Genomic DNA, 19,326 nt, shown 5'->3' with positions numbered 1-19,326 from the left:
GAGGACATGCCATTATTTGCATCACCACTGTTAATTCTGCATTACAGGAGCACGCTGCAAAGTTAAAATATAAAGCCACCGCTTGTGTTGCAACAAGCTCTTGCCCTCCGCTGCTGGATCATGCTTGGTGTTAGCAGCACTCCTGGCTCTCCTCCTCACCCTCATCTGAGGGTTACATACTTCCCTAATGGAGGCAGCTTGTCCCGTCCCAAGTATCTGGTGCCAACATAGCTACAATTCCGGATGAGCTCCGTCTCTCTGGGACACCTGCTGCCGGAGCTCAAAGTGATGACGTCAACGGCTTATTGGTGGGAGCTCAAGCTCTAAAACCCATGTAGCTCTGCTTGGGGAAGAACTATGATTTGGTATTAGAAGGAGGGAATCTCTCCAACTTTGGAATGAGATTGCTCAGATTTTGCAATTTGAAGGTCACAATGGATGTGACGTGTATAATTAGAGAAGGGTGATCATTAAGACGATGTTTGTATATTCAGCATATATTGAGGTGGAACTGGAAGACAAAATAGCCAACTGATTTGCCAGTTAAAACTTTTAGCCTCCTGGGGTGGTAATGCAAATGAGGTCATAGATGCAATGCATTAGAAAAGGGGATCTTGTGTGAACCTTATGAACAAGGTTTGAGAATGCATTGATTTATAGATCTATTAGAAATAAATTGATATCTCCATGGTAGAAAATATGGTCAATTATCTGTTAGACAGAGGAATAACATTTCCCCTGATAATAAAGGATATGACCAGGGATGTATTCATAATGCCTGTAGCAAACATTGTCACATCAGCAGAGCTTGTTTACCAGCCTGGCACCCTCCAGATGTTTTTAGACTACAACTCCCTGATGTACTGGCTGGGGTTGATGGGAATTGTAGTCTAAAATATCTCCAGGGCACCAGGTTAGGGAAAGCTTGTTTAGAGCCACTTCATATAGTCAGGTTAAAAAAACAAAAAACTACTGTGAATACAACATCTAAATATAGAGCTAAAAATTTAAACCTCCAGTCTAGTAGAGTGTATTTGGGACTATGCATGTATAGACTTTTTAAAAAAGCTGAAATATCATTAATCAGCTGTTTGAGAGTGAAGGGGAGGGAGGGGGGCTGAAACCCAAATAGCTGATCACCCAGATTTTAGCCAGTGTGGTGTAGTGGTTAGAGTCTCAGACTAGGACTTGGGAGACCAGAGTTCAAATTTCCACACAGTTATGAAACTGGGCCAACCACTCCCTCTCAGCCTAACTTGTGGGGATTAAATGGGGAGGGGGGAAACCATGTATACCACCTTGAGCTCCTTGGAGAAAAAGGTGGGATATAAATTCAATCATTCAATCAATCAATCAATCAATAGATAGATAGGCCGGGGACATGCATGTGGCTGTCTATTTATATGAGTGCATGGTCACACCGCGGCGGGGTGAGCTCCCATCGTTCGGTCCCAGCTCCTGCCCACCTAGCAGTTCGAAAGCACCTCTAAGTGCAAGTAGATAAATAGGTACCGCTTTATAGCGGGAAGGTAAATGGCGTTCCTTGCGTTGCTCTGGTGCTCTGGCTCGCCAGAGCAGCTTCGTCACGCTGGCCACGTGACCCGGAAGTGTCTTCGGACAGCGCTGGCTCCTGGCCTCTTAAGCGAGATGAGCACGCAACCCCAGAGTCGGTCACAACTGGCCCGTACGGGCAGGGGTACCTTTACCTTTACCTTTATGGTCACTAGATGGATCAAGTGCATGGGCATATGTATGCTGTAGCTGCACTCATAAAAAGGGAATTACTTAAAAGAAAACTAAGGGTGCAGTTGTCTCTCCACCTACCTGGGAGTGAAACCCATATGGAACTCAATGGGACTTTCTTCTGAATAGCCCTGTATAGGATTGCTCTGTTAAATAACTTTCCACAATTCATCAAACCTGAGTGAAATTTCTTTAGGGCAGTACATCATGAATGAGTATTTTTAAATGGGCTGTAAATCAAGCTATAAGAACCAAGCTCTTTGAGCAGTGGAACGTGAGACCAGCAATACTTTCTGAAGGCAAAACTGCCCCCCATTTGTCCAGCCACTTGTGGACCAATATGAGTGATGATAACTTAGGAAAGTTCCTCACATTTCAAAACTCACACAGTGACTATCATGTTCTTCCTCTCGCTATCGTAGCCCCCACCCTTTCTCTCATACTGTGTACATGTGTTTGGAACCTTCAGCAAATGCTGACAGTGAAGGCTTGTTTTTTGTTTTTTAAAAAATCACAATGCAAAACATAGGCCCTATCCACACCATACATTTAAAGCATTATTATACCACTTTAACAGTTGTGGCTTCTCCCAAAGAATCCTGGGAACTATGTTAAGGATGCTGAGAGTTGTGAGAAGACCCCAATTCCCCTCACCGAACTACAATTCCCAGAGTTCCCTGGGAAGAGGGATTGATTTTTTGTCCACTTTTGAGAATTATTATTTCTGTGAGGGGAATAGGGGGTCTCTGAGTGGCAGGAGCCTCTCAAAGCTTTCTCTTTCCCTGCTGTACTACCTTGGATACATTTATCAGGATAGGGTACTGAGAGTTAGGAGACCTCAATTTCCAGAACTACAATTCCCAGAATCCCTGAGAAGATGGATTGATTGTTAAATCACTCAGGGGCCTCCTAACAATTCTCAGCATGCTGTAGTTCCCACAGGGGTGGACTTTGGTGATCTTTCTTATTATGGTGCCCTGTGCAAGGCCTGGATGGGCTGAGTCAGTTCAGAGTCAGGGGGCTATTCATCGAGAAGGCTGCTTAGTGAATCAATACACCTGCATGCAGATCCAGCATCTCCAGACAATCAATTTATTTAAATGCCCTTAACAGTCTTGCTCTCTTTAAGCCCTTTTCATCTTACGCTATCACTGATATTAAAATCCTTTAAATATATTCACTAGCTAGATTAGGCTTTTGGGGCTTCTTTTTGAACTATCTCCCCTAGTAGTCTCTTCAATAGCAATTTGATCTGCAGCAATTTGACCAGGTTTAGCTCCATGTTGTGGAAAACATTACCTGCTAATTTCTCCATTCTCTGTTAAAAGAAGAGCGCAACTTGGAAGAGTGCTGATAGCTACAAATCCTGCTTTTTTGTCTTCCCAGAGGCATTTGGTTGGCTACAGTGGGCATAGGATGCTGGATTAGATGGGCCTTTGGTCTGATCCATCAGAGCTCTACTCATGTTCCAAGGGACAGGAATAGGCCAGGCTGGTCTCCCTGTTGCCCACCCCACCCCCATCAGTGTAATTACATAAAACAGAAACAATTTGTGCAATTGCTTGCCTAGTCAAATAATCAAAGAGTCCTGCACTGTATGTTCCAGCTCTCCGTGTTCAATTTATGCTTGCGTTTTCCCCCCCAGTTGCTTATTTTGGGGTGTTAAAGAGACTATGGATTGGATCCATGGATATATATTGCCTCTGAACTGAAAATTCCATATAGCCATATTGTGTATTTAAAAAGAGGAGCTGTGTTAAGATTTTTACTGGGGACACCAGAGCCTATATTCTTCAAATATACAGTAATCTGCTCTTTCTGTTCTTCCTTAGACAGGTATTTGCCACAATGTCACCTTCACCACCCTGCGCTAGCAATTATTTTAGCTGTTCCTTCTCCATAGCCAAGAGTATGTTTGTGCGTGTCAAATGCAATGCTTTTATGATCCAAACTGCCCACATGCTGGAGAAGGAACACAACCACCCACAAGATGTCAGATTACATATTGGCTGGGTCTCCTTAAAACATTGTGCACGAAAGCCCTTTGAAGCTTTTTTGTTGTTAATCTGCCAGCTATATTCCCATCGCTGGCTCTAAGGCTGATCTACCTGAGCATCACTTTGTAATCTAGCCTAATACTCTTTGTCTTTGTTCTGGTCAGTTCTGAGCAGAAAGATATGATTGGAACATCTCATATGGTGCAGCTTATTTGGCATAACAGGAGGGGAGATCTCAGTTTCATAGAATCAAAGAATCTTAGAGTTAGAAGGGACCCTGAGGGTCAACTATTCAAATCCCCTGCAATGCAGGAATCTCAACCAAAGCATCCTTGGCAAATGGCCATTGAATCTCTGCTTAAAAACCTCCAATGAAGCAGAGTCCACCTTCTCCTAAGGAAGTCCATTCCACTGTCAAACAGCTCTTACCATCAGAAAGAAAGGTCTTCCTTACGTTTCGTCAGAATCTCCTTTCTTGTAACTTACGGTAAATCCATTGGTTCGAGTCCTAACCTCCGGAGCTGGAGAAAACAAGCTAGCTCCATCACATGCCATCTTTAAACTGCTTTGAGATAGACTTTTTGTTCAGTGATAAGAAAGACTTTTTTATGTTGCCACATAAATATTTCCAGAAAGCTTCTGAAACATTGTACTCCAGAACACTATTCAGGATCAGCCCTACCATTAGGTAAAGTGGAGAAGCTGCCTCAGGCAGAACATACTGCCCCTGCCCTCCTGAGTAAGGAGTGGCAGGAAAGTGTTCAAGGAAAAAGCTGTATGTGCCACATGGCCTGACTTCTTTCTCCTAAGCTAGCCTGATGACCTCAGATGTGATGGAGGATGCTGCCCCCATCATCAGTGTTTGAAGTGAGATTTAATTGCCAGTCTGTTTGGCTTCTATACATGGAAAGGGTTGGTGGTGCTCCATCTTTTCCCTCACTCCAGGCAACAAAATGTGTTAGGCTGCCCCCGTGCCTATTCCAACCCTCTTTCTATTATTCTCTTCTAATATCCAGCTCAAAAAATAATCTATATGCCAGGGAGAATTCACCAAAATTCCATTCCATCTTTCCATTTCTAACAGTTCCTACAAAGCAGGCAAGTTACCTAAATGAAGAGAATGGTATATTTCTTTTCATAATGACAGGTTGTTTTTCCCCCAGTTTAAAGGCTTCAGATTACTGTCTGTTGAAGACTTCATTTTGATTCCTCTCACTTTCCTCGTTACAAAATTCCAAAGAAAAATACTGACTTTGTTCAGTAGCTAGGTCTAAACCCATGACATGGTGATCATATTGGCTAGTGGACAGCAGAAAACGTCACTAAAGGTTTTTCCCCCGTGAAAAGATGGGGAGGGGGGCACATGGTAGAATTTTCTTTTTCCATTCAATTCTTGAGAGCATATCTCTTGCAGCTAAACTAGATTTTATGAAAGACACAGAGCTGAAGAATCATGCCCGCTTCTCTTCCTTGTATCAACTAGGACTAGGGAAATACATCATCTGCCATGATGTCACTGTGCTCCTCATTGCCCCACCCTCAGAAGCTAACAGCACATGATATGTGAGGTGCAGGCAGGATGATGACCAGTGCGGTGACACCATGGCATTCACTGCATTTACCTAGAAGTTAGAAGGGGCAGGGGGAACGATACCATGGCTGCATACACACCATATATTTGAAGCTCATTTACAGCACATCAGCTCAAAAAACAATCCTGAGAACTGTAGTTTGTTAAGGGTGCTATGAACTGTAGCTTTGCAAGGAGCAAACTACAGCTCTCGGGTTTCTTTGGGGTAAATGTGCTTTAAATGTATGGAGCAGGCACAGAATTGCTCCATATCTGTTGTAATATCCCCATGTTGTAAAGTCAGTGATTAGGTGAAACTTTGCTATTTGTCTCTCCCCCACCCCCACCCCATCCACCCCCTGGTTTACATAGCTTTTTTCCATGAAACATATAGTTGTTCTGCCTTGTACTTCTTACAGTGAACAAGATCGTTCTGCTTAAGGTTTGCTGACAGATTGGCAGGAGCCTATAAATCTGAGCCAATGTTTGAAGCCTACGGACCAGCGTCTAAGGTTTCTGTGACCGAGCCAGGAGACCCTGGCAGCAGTTAAGTGTCAGGGCCCTTGAGAGACTTTTTTGGAGTTGGCAGCAGAGAAGCATACATCTTTGCTTTCTCTTGCCCTAAGACAATCTTGTCTGTCCAATAAACTGCTGGGCATAGGATGTATGCTTAGTGCATGATGTATAGGCCCAGGTCAGCTTAAAGCTGCACACACACTATAATATGTCACTATGAGGTAATTGGCTGGTGGTTGCCCACTTACTTGTCAGATTTAGCCTGCCAGGGGTGGGGGAGATAAAAGTTGTCTCCCTTTAGCCAGAAAATATTTCATATCCCTGCTGCACTAGACCTTTTAAGTATATGTTTCCTCCCTCAAACAATTCTGGGCACTTTCGTTTACCCCTCAGAGTTTTACATTCCCAGACACCCTTAATAAACTACACTGCCCAGAACTCTTTGCTGAGGGAAAATAAGCTTCAAATGGACTTTAAAGTTGTATAGTGTGTTCACAGTCTTTTCATTTGTCAGCAAATATTCCCTCAATAATACACAAAGCATGAAAGACTGTTAGCTGTTCCTGCTCAGTTCCTGTTTGCAATGGTTCAGTCTCTGACATTGAACACACCCTTAAACATGCCCACATTTCCTTGGGTGCCAGGATTGGACCCTACCTTCTGTTCTGAACAGGAGAGAGGAACACAGAGTGTCTCTCTGTGAGTGAGCACAGTAGTAGCTGAGTAATTCAACTTTTTCTCCTTGATGGGGGCATGCCTGCACCATTTGTGCTCCTCTCTCTCTTTTTGCTGTTTGGATGTGGCAGCCATTTTGTGTTTTGCCACACCAACCATGACAGCCATTTCATACCCTCCAATATTTCTCCGATGAAAATAGGGACATCCTAAGGAAAAGTGGGACGTTCTGGGATCAAATCAGAAACAGGGATGGCTTCTCTAAGTTAGGGACATCTCTGGAAAATAGGGACACTTGAAGGGCCTGCCATTTTGTGCTACTGTATGTCACATTACCCACTGCAGTCCTTTTGTGACTGGGGCCAGTGGCAGTTTATCAAAATTCTAAATGTGCCCCCTAAATGTGTTAAAAGAGTTGATGTTTTATTATACTCTCAAAATGCTTTCCTTATTTTTGAGCTTAGAATCCTCATATTGTCCATAATCATTGAGAAAATTGAGAAAGTCACTTTTTTTGTCCTTTATCAGAAGACTGCCGCTCTCTTTCATGAAAAAGGCTTGAATAGTTAACTGAGTAATTGCTTGGTGGCCAGAAATTCAGTGGGTATGTAGCATGAGGAGAACAGTTGGAATGAATTGACCAGGACGTTTTCTTAGTAGTTCCACCCACTTTGGTGTCAGACTTATTTATTTCAAAGCTGAGGTAAACCTTTGGGGAGGAGAATGGCAGTAACTGCCGTTTTGTCCTCTTCAGAAAGCCCAGTTCTGAGGTGTTTTTGAGTTTGAGAAATTCAGAATGGCTGCCACTCTTTACAGAATATGTGGCTCAGGCCAGGAGCAACTAATTTTCTTCCAAAGATGTAAAGCTAAATACCACTGAAGAAAAAAGCATTGACCGAAGCAGACATGTTAAAAAATACTGTGTCATGGACCACTGTTCCCTGCAACCCGGTTTTTTAAACCTAAACTAGTAGGAAAGCATTTGTTTGGATTTTTTTTAAAAAAATAAGAGAGTCTTGTAAAAAAAAAAAAAACTGTTAAAAAACCATCAAAAAACTAAGATGCATTGTTTGAAAGTAGAAGTAAAGGTTTGAGAGCTCTCCCAGACCAGTTTGGGGGGGGCAGAGGAGAAGCAAATGAGAGCTTAAAACTGCAGTCTTATGCATGTCAATTTCTTACAGATGCAAAACGGGTATTATGTGGCACCTGTAACACTGCCAGTTACTGCAATCAAAACAGTTGAGAAAGCAGATATGGGGTAAGGCAAACTGATCCCAAGTTGAACTCAGGTGTTATATGCTGACAAGGTCTCACCTCCAACAAAATTTTGTGGAAGTTAACTCCGCTGTTTGAATATGCACTGTGTGCCTCACTTGCTTTTGTCAACTCTGAATCGCCCACAAATCTGACTTACTGGAGTGAGAAAATTTTCCCTTCCTCCACTCTCACCATAGCATGCATAATACTGTATACCAGTTACACAGTCCTCTTCGTGCAGAATTTGTTTCATCTTAAGGACCTGATTCTGGTTTTTGTGTGTGTGTGTTTTTACACAGTTCTACTATGTACAGTATCTCACACATTGTTGCTGCTGCTGCTAATTAAATGTTAAATAGTAGCAGTAACTAAATAGAAACTCCATTTGAGAGACCCAGTTCTGTGACACATGTCAAACAGGAAACCTCTGAGGCCTATCAGATAACAAGTTATGGGAATCCTATGCTAACTATGGCTTCCTCTACTCCTGCGGGATCTTCTGAAAGGTTTGCTATTACATGCAGGACCTTGACAATCCCAGCAGCAGTATTTTAAGCTATTTTAGGCATAGCCATTCGCACAATAGTTTTGTATGGAGGAATTGTGACTATTTCCCACTGGGATATGGTTTGATAGTGGATATTTGTTGGCATAAGTTTAAACAATAAAATCATACCCAGCCATCCAAATGCATTAATAATCCAAACACATACAATATATAAAAGACTAGATAGCCACCACTGAGTAAATCAGGCAACTTTAGATTTAGCTTCAAAAATCTAGGCTAAATACCCTGAAACAATTTTGGTAGTTTTGGGAGTATCATCCCGCAACAATACTGGATTACAGACTCTTTGTAAATCAATATTTTAAGCTGTGAGGGAGTCACTAGGAAATCTCTGCGAAGGGTGTTGAGAAGAGTGCAATCCAAAATTATGTGATAATAATATATTATAATAATAATAATTTATTATTTAACCCCGCCCATCTGGCTGGGCTTCCCCAGCCACTCTGTCTCCACCTCCATCGTTCTACCCGGACACTGAGGTCCAGCACTGAGGGCCTTCTGGCTGTTCCCTCGCTGCGAGAAGCTAAGTTACAGGGAACCAGGCAGAGGGCCTTCTCGGTAGTGGTGCCCTCCCTGTGGAACGCCCTCCCACCAGATGTCAAAGAGAACAACAACTACCAGACTTTTAGAAGACATCTGAAGGCAGCCCTGTTTAGGGAAGCTTTTAATGTTTGATGTATTACAGTATTTTAATATTGTTTTGGAAGCCGTCCAGAGTGGCTGGGGAAGCCCAGCCAGATGGGCCGGGTATAAATAATAAATTATTATTATTATTATTATTATTATTATTATTATTATTATTAAAGTCATTAGGCATTATTCCATGGTGGGGCTGCGATGCTAAGTAAGCAGATGAACTTACAAAAGGCTGGGAGGGGTAGAGTTTTTGGATTTCATGGTCTAGCAGTCTCTGCTTGATGAGAGAGAATATATGTGAATCCCTGTTTGCCTGAGTTTGAGGATAAAATCAGAAACCCATGTAAAATTATGGGTATTTGAAAGTCATAATCCGGTCCCTAGATTCTAAGAGATCCTGACCTAACTCTGCACATATAGCCAGATAGGAGACACATTTTGGGGCTCCTAGAATTTTTGGCTTTGAATTCAAAATGCAATCAATCCTGTAAATAAGTGTTCCCATTGAACTGCTTCCATTATTATTGCTTAATTTTACTATTCAGTGCTGTAAAAGAAAATCTACAGGATGGACTGCGAGCAGATGTAACCAATGCTTTAATGGAAGTTATAGTGAAATTCATAGGAGTCAACAGAGAAGGGCTTCTGTGGTGACCATAAGATTTGAGTAGGTTCATATGGGGTGGTTATTCAATTCCAATCCCCATCATGACCAACAGTCAAGAATGATGGGAGTTGTAGCCCAACAACATATGGAGGGTGAAGGTTCACCACCCCTTGCTTAGGTCATGTATTCTACACCTACTGCCCCTCACTACTCTTGGAATTGCCCTTTGCTCAGTTTAACCTTTCTGAAAGATTTTATAGGGAATCTTACATTTGTCAGAAATTAGCACTTTTATTTACTGAATCATTCTAAAGCACATAATTAAAGAGGCAGCAGGCAGGAATCTTCCAAGTTCCCTTAGTATATTGCATTTTGCAGGCATCCACTTAAAAGTACCTTTAGGGAAAATGGTGAGCCCACCTTTATTTAGGTACAGTCCAACGAGAGGTTGCTATTTTGGGGGATGCAGTCACTTGGGATTCTTAGACAGTGAGTTAGTTTCACTCTGTATCTTGTGACCCTGAAGCTGGAGTGAGGAGTTTGCTGTCACAATTTCCTTAAAATCAGCAGGAAGGGGAACAGCTGGTTTCCTTTTAGTACTCTTTTTTTGTGACACAACATAGACACCACCTTGCTGACTAAGCATGTCACAAAGTTTGTGCATGTATGTGTGTGTGCGTAGGAATATACTCTGCTGAAAACCTTAACTGGTAATGTGCAGCAGGTGAACACAATCTCCATCCCCTCTCTGTTGTGTACAACAACATGCAAAACGCAACCTGGAACACAGCAGGGGCAGGGGGTGGAATGCCCTTGCTGCATTTTAAGCTGCAAATTAGTTCATAGCCTAAATGTTTTGCCTGTTGTTTAAGAGGAGTTCTGAGCCTTGCCAATTTTTATTCTATGCAATGGATGTTTTGTGTTGCCTTATAACAGTCGTTTAAATTTCTAAAAGTGCCCCTGGGGCCAAAAAAACTGGGGACCCCTGCATTGAGACAGCACAATCAAGAATCAAAGGTTAACAGGCCACAAGTCTATAGAGCCACATCCTATGTGACTGACTGACTACACAACTCATTTATATGCTGTGTTAATGTATCCTGAGCATATTCAAAGCTGCTAATTAAGTCATTTATTTATTTAAAATCTTTTATACCCTGGCCTAAAGTTCCATGGCACCCAATAGTTAACCGATCACCCCAATTAAAACTACTCAAATTAAAAATTAGAATCCTCTGAAATTCTGTAGGCTGGGCTTGAGGTGATTCTGGAGGCAAGCGTATTAAGTTAGGTGCAAAAAATGGGTGTGAACTACCTTGTTTTTAATTGAGTCTCAGAGAAAACCCATACTTTTAGGGGAAAACCCCAACCACAATTCCTGTTGGCTGGTCCACACCCATTGCTAAGCTATAGCTGATTAATGCGTTGCACCAACTACTTATACCAAATAAGTATAAGCCCACTACAGTTCATATATCAAACGCTGACAACAGCCTGTATTGCTGCAGAGTAACCAGAGATGATGTAGCTGTCATGGAATCATATATCTTTGGTCAAACATAGGGAGACATAGTAATTTACAACTTAAAGCTTGGGGTCGGGACAGTCCATACCCTCCATACATCTCAGCCAAGCACACTCTGCTCCTTTGGCACACTTTTTGTGGGTGCTGAGATTAGAATTCTGCCATGTTCTCACATCTGCTATGGCAATATTGACTATTAGTATATTTTAGCAGCTGGCATGTGATGCAAATCAGCTTCTCACATATCTGCCACACATTAGTTATGTGCTCTGAGTTGGCAGTACTTTGGGCAGCACATTCGGCACTCATCTGCTAACTTGCAGAATGGTGATTTAAAGGTTTTTGGTTCCTCTTACATAAATGAGACTGAGAAGTCAGACCACTGGTCCGTCTAGCTTAGTACTGTCCACACTGACGAACAATGACTGTCCAGAGTTTCAGCAGAGTAATTTCCAAGTCCTACCTGGGGGTGCCATGGAATAAACCTGAGACCTTCTGCATTTGAAGCAGATGTTCTATCACTGAACTACAGCCCTTCAGAGGATTTTCCCTGCTAGTATGGTTTTCATTATTTGTACACAGGCATATACAATACAAAATGCACATCCTCTACACCCTAAATCTAATATCAATGGGCCTGTATTAGAAATAGGCCTATATGCATGCAATTCTATACTGAATCCATTACTCCATCTGCGCTATACATTGAAAGCAGAAGCATATCACTTTAAGCGGCTATTGTTTCCCCCACCTCCCCAGAATCCTGTCTGGGCCTAATGGGAGTTGGGAGTCCACCAACATTTGAGTGCCACAGATTTCCCAACCCTGCCCTGAAGGCAAGCTCAATACCTTTTCTTTTTAATAAAAGATGGACATTATTATTCTGATTTCTCATTCTGGTAACAAAGTCATTGGGGAGGAATTGGAAAAGCAAATATTTAATAGAATTTTCTGGCCACAAACCGTATTCTTTCACTCAATCTGTGATTTCTTTTGTTAGCATCCTAGGAGTATGGTGGTGGGCATGTGCTTTTGGCCAAGAATATCACTGCAGAGTTCAACATAAATAGAGAGATGTTTTTAAAAGCCTATCAGTTTTCCACAATGTCAGGCAAAGCACTTAGCTAAGTTATGTGTGCCAATATCATCTTTCCCATGGCTGGCTTGGCATTAAACATTAGGAATAAAGGATAATTTTAGCAAATGTCACATAATTTAGAGGAACATCCCTTGACCCACGAGCCCAGGATTATGCTATTCTATCACTCTCTAACTTGGCAGGATCTACAATGAGGTTTTCAGAAGAGGTGGACAGTATTTGACTACTGATGCCCAAAGTTTTAAGAAATCAGGACAGAGTAGGTTTTTTGATTTAGATTGAAAGAACAAACATGATAGTCCTAGCTTGGGGGGGGGGCGGGTCTTGGTTTTCTTTAGTAAAAGATCCACTGATTTCATCAGGGCCACAATCCACTGAGAAGTTCTCTCATTCATTTCAACTGGATTTTGAGCAGCAAAACTTCATAGGAACCTGCTTTATACTGAGTCAGACCATTAGGTCATCTAGCACAATATTGTCTACATTGACTGGCAGTGACACTCCAGGACTCTCCAGGAGTCTCTACCAGCCCTATCTGGAAATGCCAGGAATTGAACCTGCGACCTTCTGCATGTAAGGCAGATGCTCTACCTACTGAGCTATGGTCCTTCCCAATGAATTAAGCTCTGGATCCACCAAGTACATGTGTGACTTTCCAGAAACCAGGGCATGCATCAAATAGATGTAAAATTTCTATACTTTCCTGTTGTTTCTCAGGGACTCATTCTGATTCCATTTCTAACAACACTGAGTTCATGATTAAAGGGTCAGATTATGCTTCTTTAAAAAAATGAGTTTTGTTATGTCGTTAAAATTGTTTTACTATATTTATTGCTATGCAATGTAACTATAAACACACACACAGTTATGTTGCATTGCAATAAATATATTAAAACAATTTCGTTCACAATACAAAAGACATGAAAAAGCATAATCTTTCTAATAGTAAGCACAGCACCACCATTCTGGCAGAAATGGAACCCAAATGACCCCCCCCCCCGGAAAGCAAGTGGGAAGTATCAGCGTACTTAGGGAAATCCCAAGATTTAGAGAAGTACAAGAAATCTAAAAACAGCAACACCAAAAGGGGCATCTCCCACCTCAAAATTGCCTCAAAAGTGCTTGGTGGTCACCAAGAGATGCTTGATGTTGATGCCAATTAGAAAAGAAAATATTCCTGCATGTGACACTGGCCCTTGAGATATTCCAAGAAAGTATTCCTTACCATCCTGCTGCCAGAGAACTCTATGTTTGGTGGTGATGTATGAGTGGATATTTTCTGTAGTGCCACCCTAATTCTGGGATACCCTCTCTCACAGAAATTCACTTGATATCCACACTAGTGGCATTCAGATGCCAGGTAGAAATCTAACCATTTATTCTGGTTTTTGGCCTGTTATTTTATATTTTTGGTATATGTTTTTAAAACTGTGTTTTCTCTTTAAACTGAGATATCGTGTTTTTTTAAATTAATTTTATTATGGCCCATCCAGCGATGCAAGTATATAGGGTGGGCTACAAATAGCCTCTATCTATCTATCTATCTATCTATCTATCTATCTATCTAATCTATTGACATACAGGCTTTCCCAAGGCAGATATATTCATACCAAATTGCAAAGTCCTGCCCTGATGGCACCACTGGTAATATGTTCTTAATTAAATGACTTCCTGATCCATTGCAAGGGATGGTGATGGCCCAAGGAAGATGGAGACCAGTAGAGCCTGGGTTTTGGAATGGGTAGGAAGCTTAGGCAAGACAGGGTCAGGACCTTGGATAAGGACCAAGGTGCTGGTTCAGGACCATGGTTAGCAGTTCTGCAGCTGATAAGTAGTCAGGATGAAAGAAAGCCCTGCCTCCCAAATACTGTACTGCTCCTGGCCAGTTGCTCCTGGCTGGTGCCTTTTTTGTAGCTGTTGGCTTCTTTTAGGCAATGGGTTTTCAAGCTGCAGGGGCTTTTGCAGGAAAGGTTCCACAGGTATTTCCTGAGCTGCCTAAGGGTTTATGGTCTAGTCATGAGAGTCCAGTGGCAGAGATGTTTCTTCAGATTTCAGGGAATGAAATACAGGCTCAAGTGATAGCAGAACATTGGTAAAACTGGAGTGAATCCCTCTCTCCTTCTGGGAAACTTTTGTAAGATCACTGTTTCTTAGGATTCCTGGTCCTATGTCATAACAACTGGGAACAGGGAACTTCTTCACCCTCTTTTTTGAGTTCATGTGCCAGATGTTCAGGAATACAACTCCAGATCAGCTGGTTCAGATATACCAATTGGAAAGCGCTACCAAAAACTTTGTGCAGTTGCCTGCAGATGGCACCCAGTCTCCCCTGTTTATCCAGCTGATACTCTTAAAATAATACTGCTGCAGCAACTCCAAATGGATTGTTGAGCTTATCATAACAAACCAATGACCACACCATGCACAAATGCCACCCAGCCTCATTTGGGCTTATCGTGGGCTTGTATTGTTATGGTTCCAGACTGCTAATACCCTTAAGCCTCAGGCTCTAACTTGAGCAGGATGGGTTTATTTTGGGAAGAAGAATCTTTCCCATAGATGAGTGCCTATAATTCCAACAAAAGTCCTTTTTAAAAAAGCAGATATACTGTACTGAATTGTTTAGTCTAAAATTAAAAGAGTGACTTACAAAAGAAGACATTGTAAAATCACTTGTCAGCAGTGAGAAAGATTGCAGCATCACCCAGAGATAGGATGGCCAGGGTAAAAAAAAGAGAGAGATAACAGGGCTCCTGTATCTTTAATAATTGTGTTGAAGAGAGAATGTCCTGCATGACAAGCTATGCCAGCTGAGATTCCCTCTTCTACACAACTCTTAAAGGTGCAGCAGCTCTGAACTCATTTCATCTGGTCACCCTACTGTCAACAAAATTCCGGCTGCGTATGTCATTCTGCTATGCCCGTAGAATTGCTGCCCTAGATGTATGGACCAATTAACTGTTCTCTCACCCCCCATGTAGTAGAACGTCACCCCACTTCTTTTCAAGCAAACCTATAACTATCAAAGGCAGACCTAGTTAAGTTTGGTATAACCACCCCACTTTCCTTTTCCTCCTGTTTTCATTATTCCCATGGTGACCATGAGAAGGGCCATAGCTCAGTGGAAGGGCACCTGTTTTTCCTGCTGAAGGTTCAGTCCTTGATATCTCCAGGTAAGACTGGGAAAGACCTGTGTCAGCTCCGGCCTGCTAGGATAGTTAGGATTTGTAGTCAAGAATATTGGAAATGCACCAGGTCAATGAAAGCTGAGCTAAAAACAGTAGCTTAAAAAAATTGCATCCAAATTTTAACTGATCAACAAAAGTGTTTTTTTTAAAAATTGGGTTCTTATATAAACTGTCAAGGAATTTTGTCAGCTCTTCCCAACTTGAACAGCTCTGTCTTCCCTGCATGGTCAAAACATTGCCACATTTAAAGTTACAGGGGTGACCAGATATCTCTCATTCCTGCTCAATGCTCTGCCACTCCTTCTAGCTAAACCAGCTGTCGGCCCCTGTGGTGAGTGCTCCCATGTGCAAAGATCCACTGTGAGAAATGAAATCCTAGGACTGTTACAAGACACTCCTTCCTGACATGTGCTACTTGTATAGTAAGTTCACTGTTTGGGTGGCTGTCAGGCAGGAAGTATAACCATTGAATGGTGTTTATCTGCCAAACATATGCCATCCATTAAGTGAGATGATGTCAAGCTTATTTGTACGGAAAGAAAACAAAGATCAAGGTTGTAGTTTTTCCCATCCATAACATTTTGTATCCTTAGTATGTCTAATTTCCATGGTTGCAAATAGGGATGGAATTTTCCAAATGGCTCACTTTGTGTGAATTTCCTCCCCTAATGTCCATCTTGCTCCTTGATCTCAGTTAGAAATCATTTATTTTTTACAGGTTTCACCAAAACTAGAAATAATTATTACTTGCACCATTATATTCATCATTATGCACATTATAATATGTACAATGTTATATTTTACCAGGTCTGTGAATGTTTAAGAAAAATTTATTTCTGCTGTTGCTCTTATTGCTGTAATATTGCATACATGTTACATGTGTACACACTCCAATATTCCTAAAGCAACCAGCACATAAATCGATACAACAATACATGTAACTGTATAAAAATACTCATGTCTTAATACTTGCAAAATCATGCTGCAAAAATACAGTTCCACACGAGGCCTGACTTTTATAATATACATTTTTACATAATTTTGTATATGATTAGGTGGGCTTTAAAAATAATATGATATGACAAATATACAAGCACCTCAAGCATAAGCAGATACTCGATGCAGGAGGTCGTCCAGGCAAAGGTTGATTGCGTTGCAAGCCCTAAATTCCATGTATAAATCCATTTAAAATGGATTCCTCCTCCATCCCTAGTTGTAAACATTGGCTTAGATCTGAAAGGGCTGTTGCACAAGTGGAAAGCACTTCCATCCGCACATAGCAAGGACACTGAATTTTGCTAGTACCTCCTTTGCCTTCACAGAATATGCTCTTGAGGACTGGGGGGCACAGCAAGGAGTGTTGTCCCCAGCACCTGTGATTGTCATAGATTGGATGGGTGCAGAGGAGTGGTAGGAGTCCCCAAGGAAACCCCCAAGGGAACAAATCTCAGAGTCTTTCAGGATTGCAAGCCAGAAAATTAATGAAAAAGAACTCGGTTTATTTTTTTTTTAATTTTGTGGTTTTTAACTCTCTTCAAGGTGTTATTTTTTTTAAAGTGCATCCGGTGCAATCCTATGTATATTTGCTCTGTGGTAAGTCACACAGCAGTGGGGCTTACTCCCAAGTAAATGGGCATAAGATTTCAATGTTTGTACCCCCCCACCCTTTTTGTAAGAACATATTCAAATGCTAAAGGCTAAAGTACTGTGGTTTCAAAAGAAAGCTACGCAGGCCAGAATACTAATTGAGGTGGATGAAGTGCGGCTTAGGGTTTGCTATAAATTTAGCAACCAACCTAACAGGATTGGGCCATAAGTAACTTAGCTCACAGCTTAGTTAGCAGCCATTTTGTAATAAAAGCATGCTCATTAGCTGAAAAGAACTGTGCAGAGTTTCAAAAGAATATCCACAGAGGCCAGAAATATCAAAAGATTAATTGGGGCAGAGTCCATATCTGGTAGCTTAGGAAAGCCAATGTTCGGTCAATGAGGTGCCAGAGAAGGGATCTTATGATGGGATAGAAGACCCTAAAGGGGATAAAGAAGGATAGCTTATGAACCTGTTCTCTTTATATTACAAGGGTAAAATGCAAGGTCACATGCTAAATTAGGGAAGGAAGCGTATCAAGTTGGATACTTTTGATCCACAGAATGTCTAGCATGTTGCATGGATATGCCTGCACATAAAAACCAGAGACTTGGCGAATTAAAGCATGTTAATTACACTTACTGATTGTGGGTGAAGGCAGGCATTGTGTGTGATAATAATAATAATTTATTATTTATACCCCACCCATCTGGCTGGGTTTCCCTAGCCACTCTGGGTAGCTTTCAACAGAACAAAACAGAATAAAACTTCAAACATTAAAAATTTCCCTAAACGCCTTCAGATCAGCGGCGTAGCGTGGGTTGTCAGCACCCGGGGCAAGACAAGTAATTTGCGCCCCCTAACCCGGGGCAAGGCAAGTAATTTGCGCCCCCTAACCCCTAACCTGCCACCGCTGCCAGCTTCTTCTTGCTGCTGTCTGGGCTGGGGTATTTACGGTAAGGTAGCCACGGCGGCAGCTGCGGGTCCGTGTCAGGTGATCTGAGGCGAGTTGCCGCTGGCGCTGCCGCCCAAACGACGCCGCTTGCCCGGGGGAGGAGGAGGGCAGAGAGGTGAGGAAAATGCAACATGGCCCAGCAGCTGCAGCAGCGGCGGCGGGGCTGTGAGGAGGGGCTGCCTGGCGCGCCCTCCGCGGCGAGTGCTGAGAGCCGCTGCCTGCTGGACGCCTTCAGCCCGGACGCGCGCACAGCTCGTCGGTTCCGCGAGACATGGGGCTCTGCTACAGCCTGCGCCCGAGGCTCTTCGGCGACTCCGGAGGCGGCGAGCGCCCCCCCCCAGATGTTGCGCCCGGTGCAGCCGGCCCCCCTGCACCCCCCACGCTACGCCACTGCTTCAGATGTCTTCTTAAAGTTGGATAGTTGTTTATTTCTTCGACATCTGATGGGAGGGCGTTCCACAGGGAGGGTGCCACCACTGAGAAGGCCCTCTGCCTGGTTCCCTGTAACCTCACGTCTTGCAGTGAGGGAACCGCCAGAAGGCCCTCGGCACTGGACCTCATTGTCCAGGCTGAACAATGGGGGTGAAGACACTCCTTCAGGTATACTGGGCCGAGGCCGTTTAGGGCTTTAAAGGTCAATGTGACTGGAAATGGCTTGAGCACACATTTTATTGCCTCAAAAGACACATCTTAGAATGGATGCTTAAATTGCTTCCACCACACTTAAAATATTAGCCCACTTCACACATGCATTGAGCCACTGTGGTGTAGTGGTTAGTGTCAGACTAGGACCTGGGAGACCAGAATTCAGTTCCCTACTCAGCCATGAAGCTCACTGGGTGTGCTTTGGCCAGTCACTGCCTCTCAGCCTAATCTACCTGACAGGATTGTTTTTTGGGATTAAATGAGGAGAGGGAGAACCATGTGAGCCACCTTGAGCTCCTGGAGAAAAAGGTGGGGTGTAAATGCAATTAGTAATAACAATAGCACATAGAAAGAGCCTACCTCTGGCTCTTTCCCAAGGCTACAGGGAGCCACTGGTTTTGCCTGACACCCACATGTTAGGTATGGATGTCTGCAAGGAAAAGCACAAAGACCTACACAATTGTCATTCCAGAGCAGAGGGAAGTCTCCTTGGGTGAAGGTCAATACACATAGGCTTTCCATTGCAGACGTCTATTCCTAATGCATGGATGTCATGGGGCCAGTTGAACCACACAACCTCAGGGACAGAGATGCACCCTAACAACTCTGTTCTCTGTGTAATGCCACTTCACTGGATTCATGTGAAAGCAAATATAATGCCTGCCTTTGTGCTCTGGAAAGTAGGCTAGCATTATTATTGAAGCTGCGCTAAATGTTTAAAGTAATATTACAACCATTCAAATAGTCTTGATTTCAC

At 42.6% G+C, this 19,326-nt stretch overlaps 1 protein-coding gene across 1 annotated transcript in view; it reads left to right on the top strand.

Moving 5' to 3' along the window:
• Positions 1-5,286: 5,286 nt before the first annotated feature.
• Positions 5,287-19,326, top strand: part of MYBPC1 (myosin binding protein C1) — a 111,882-nt gene continuing 97,842 nt past the window's right edge. The window contains exons 1-2 of the mRNA XM_083574177.1: positions 5,287-6,525; positions 7,683-7,759. The gene's annotated coding sequence lies outside the window, so the exon portion shown is untranslated. The remainder of the gene's footprint in view (positions 6,526-7,682; positions 7,760-19,326) is intronic.

This window comes from Podarcis filfolensis (assembly GCF_964270895.1).
Source record: "Podarcis filfolensis genome assembly, chromosome: 10".
Classification (NCBI taxonomy): Eukaryota; Metazoa; Chordata; class Lepidosauria; order Squamata; family Lacertidae; genus Podarcis; species Podarcis filfolensis.
Note: the sequence above shows the minus strand (reverse complement) of the source record. Positions and strands in the feature narration are given on the sequence as shown.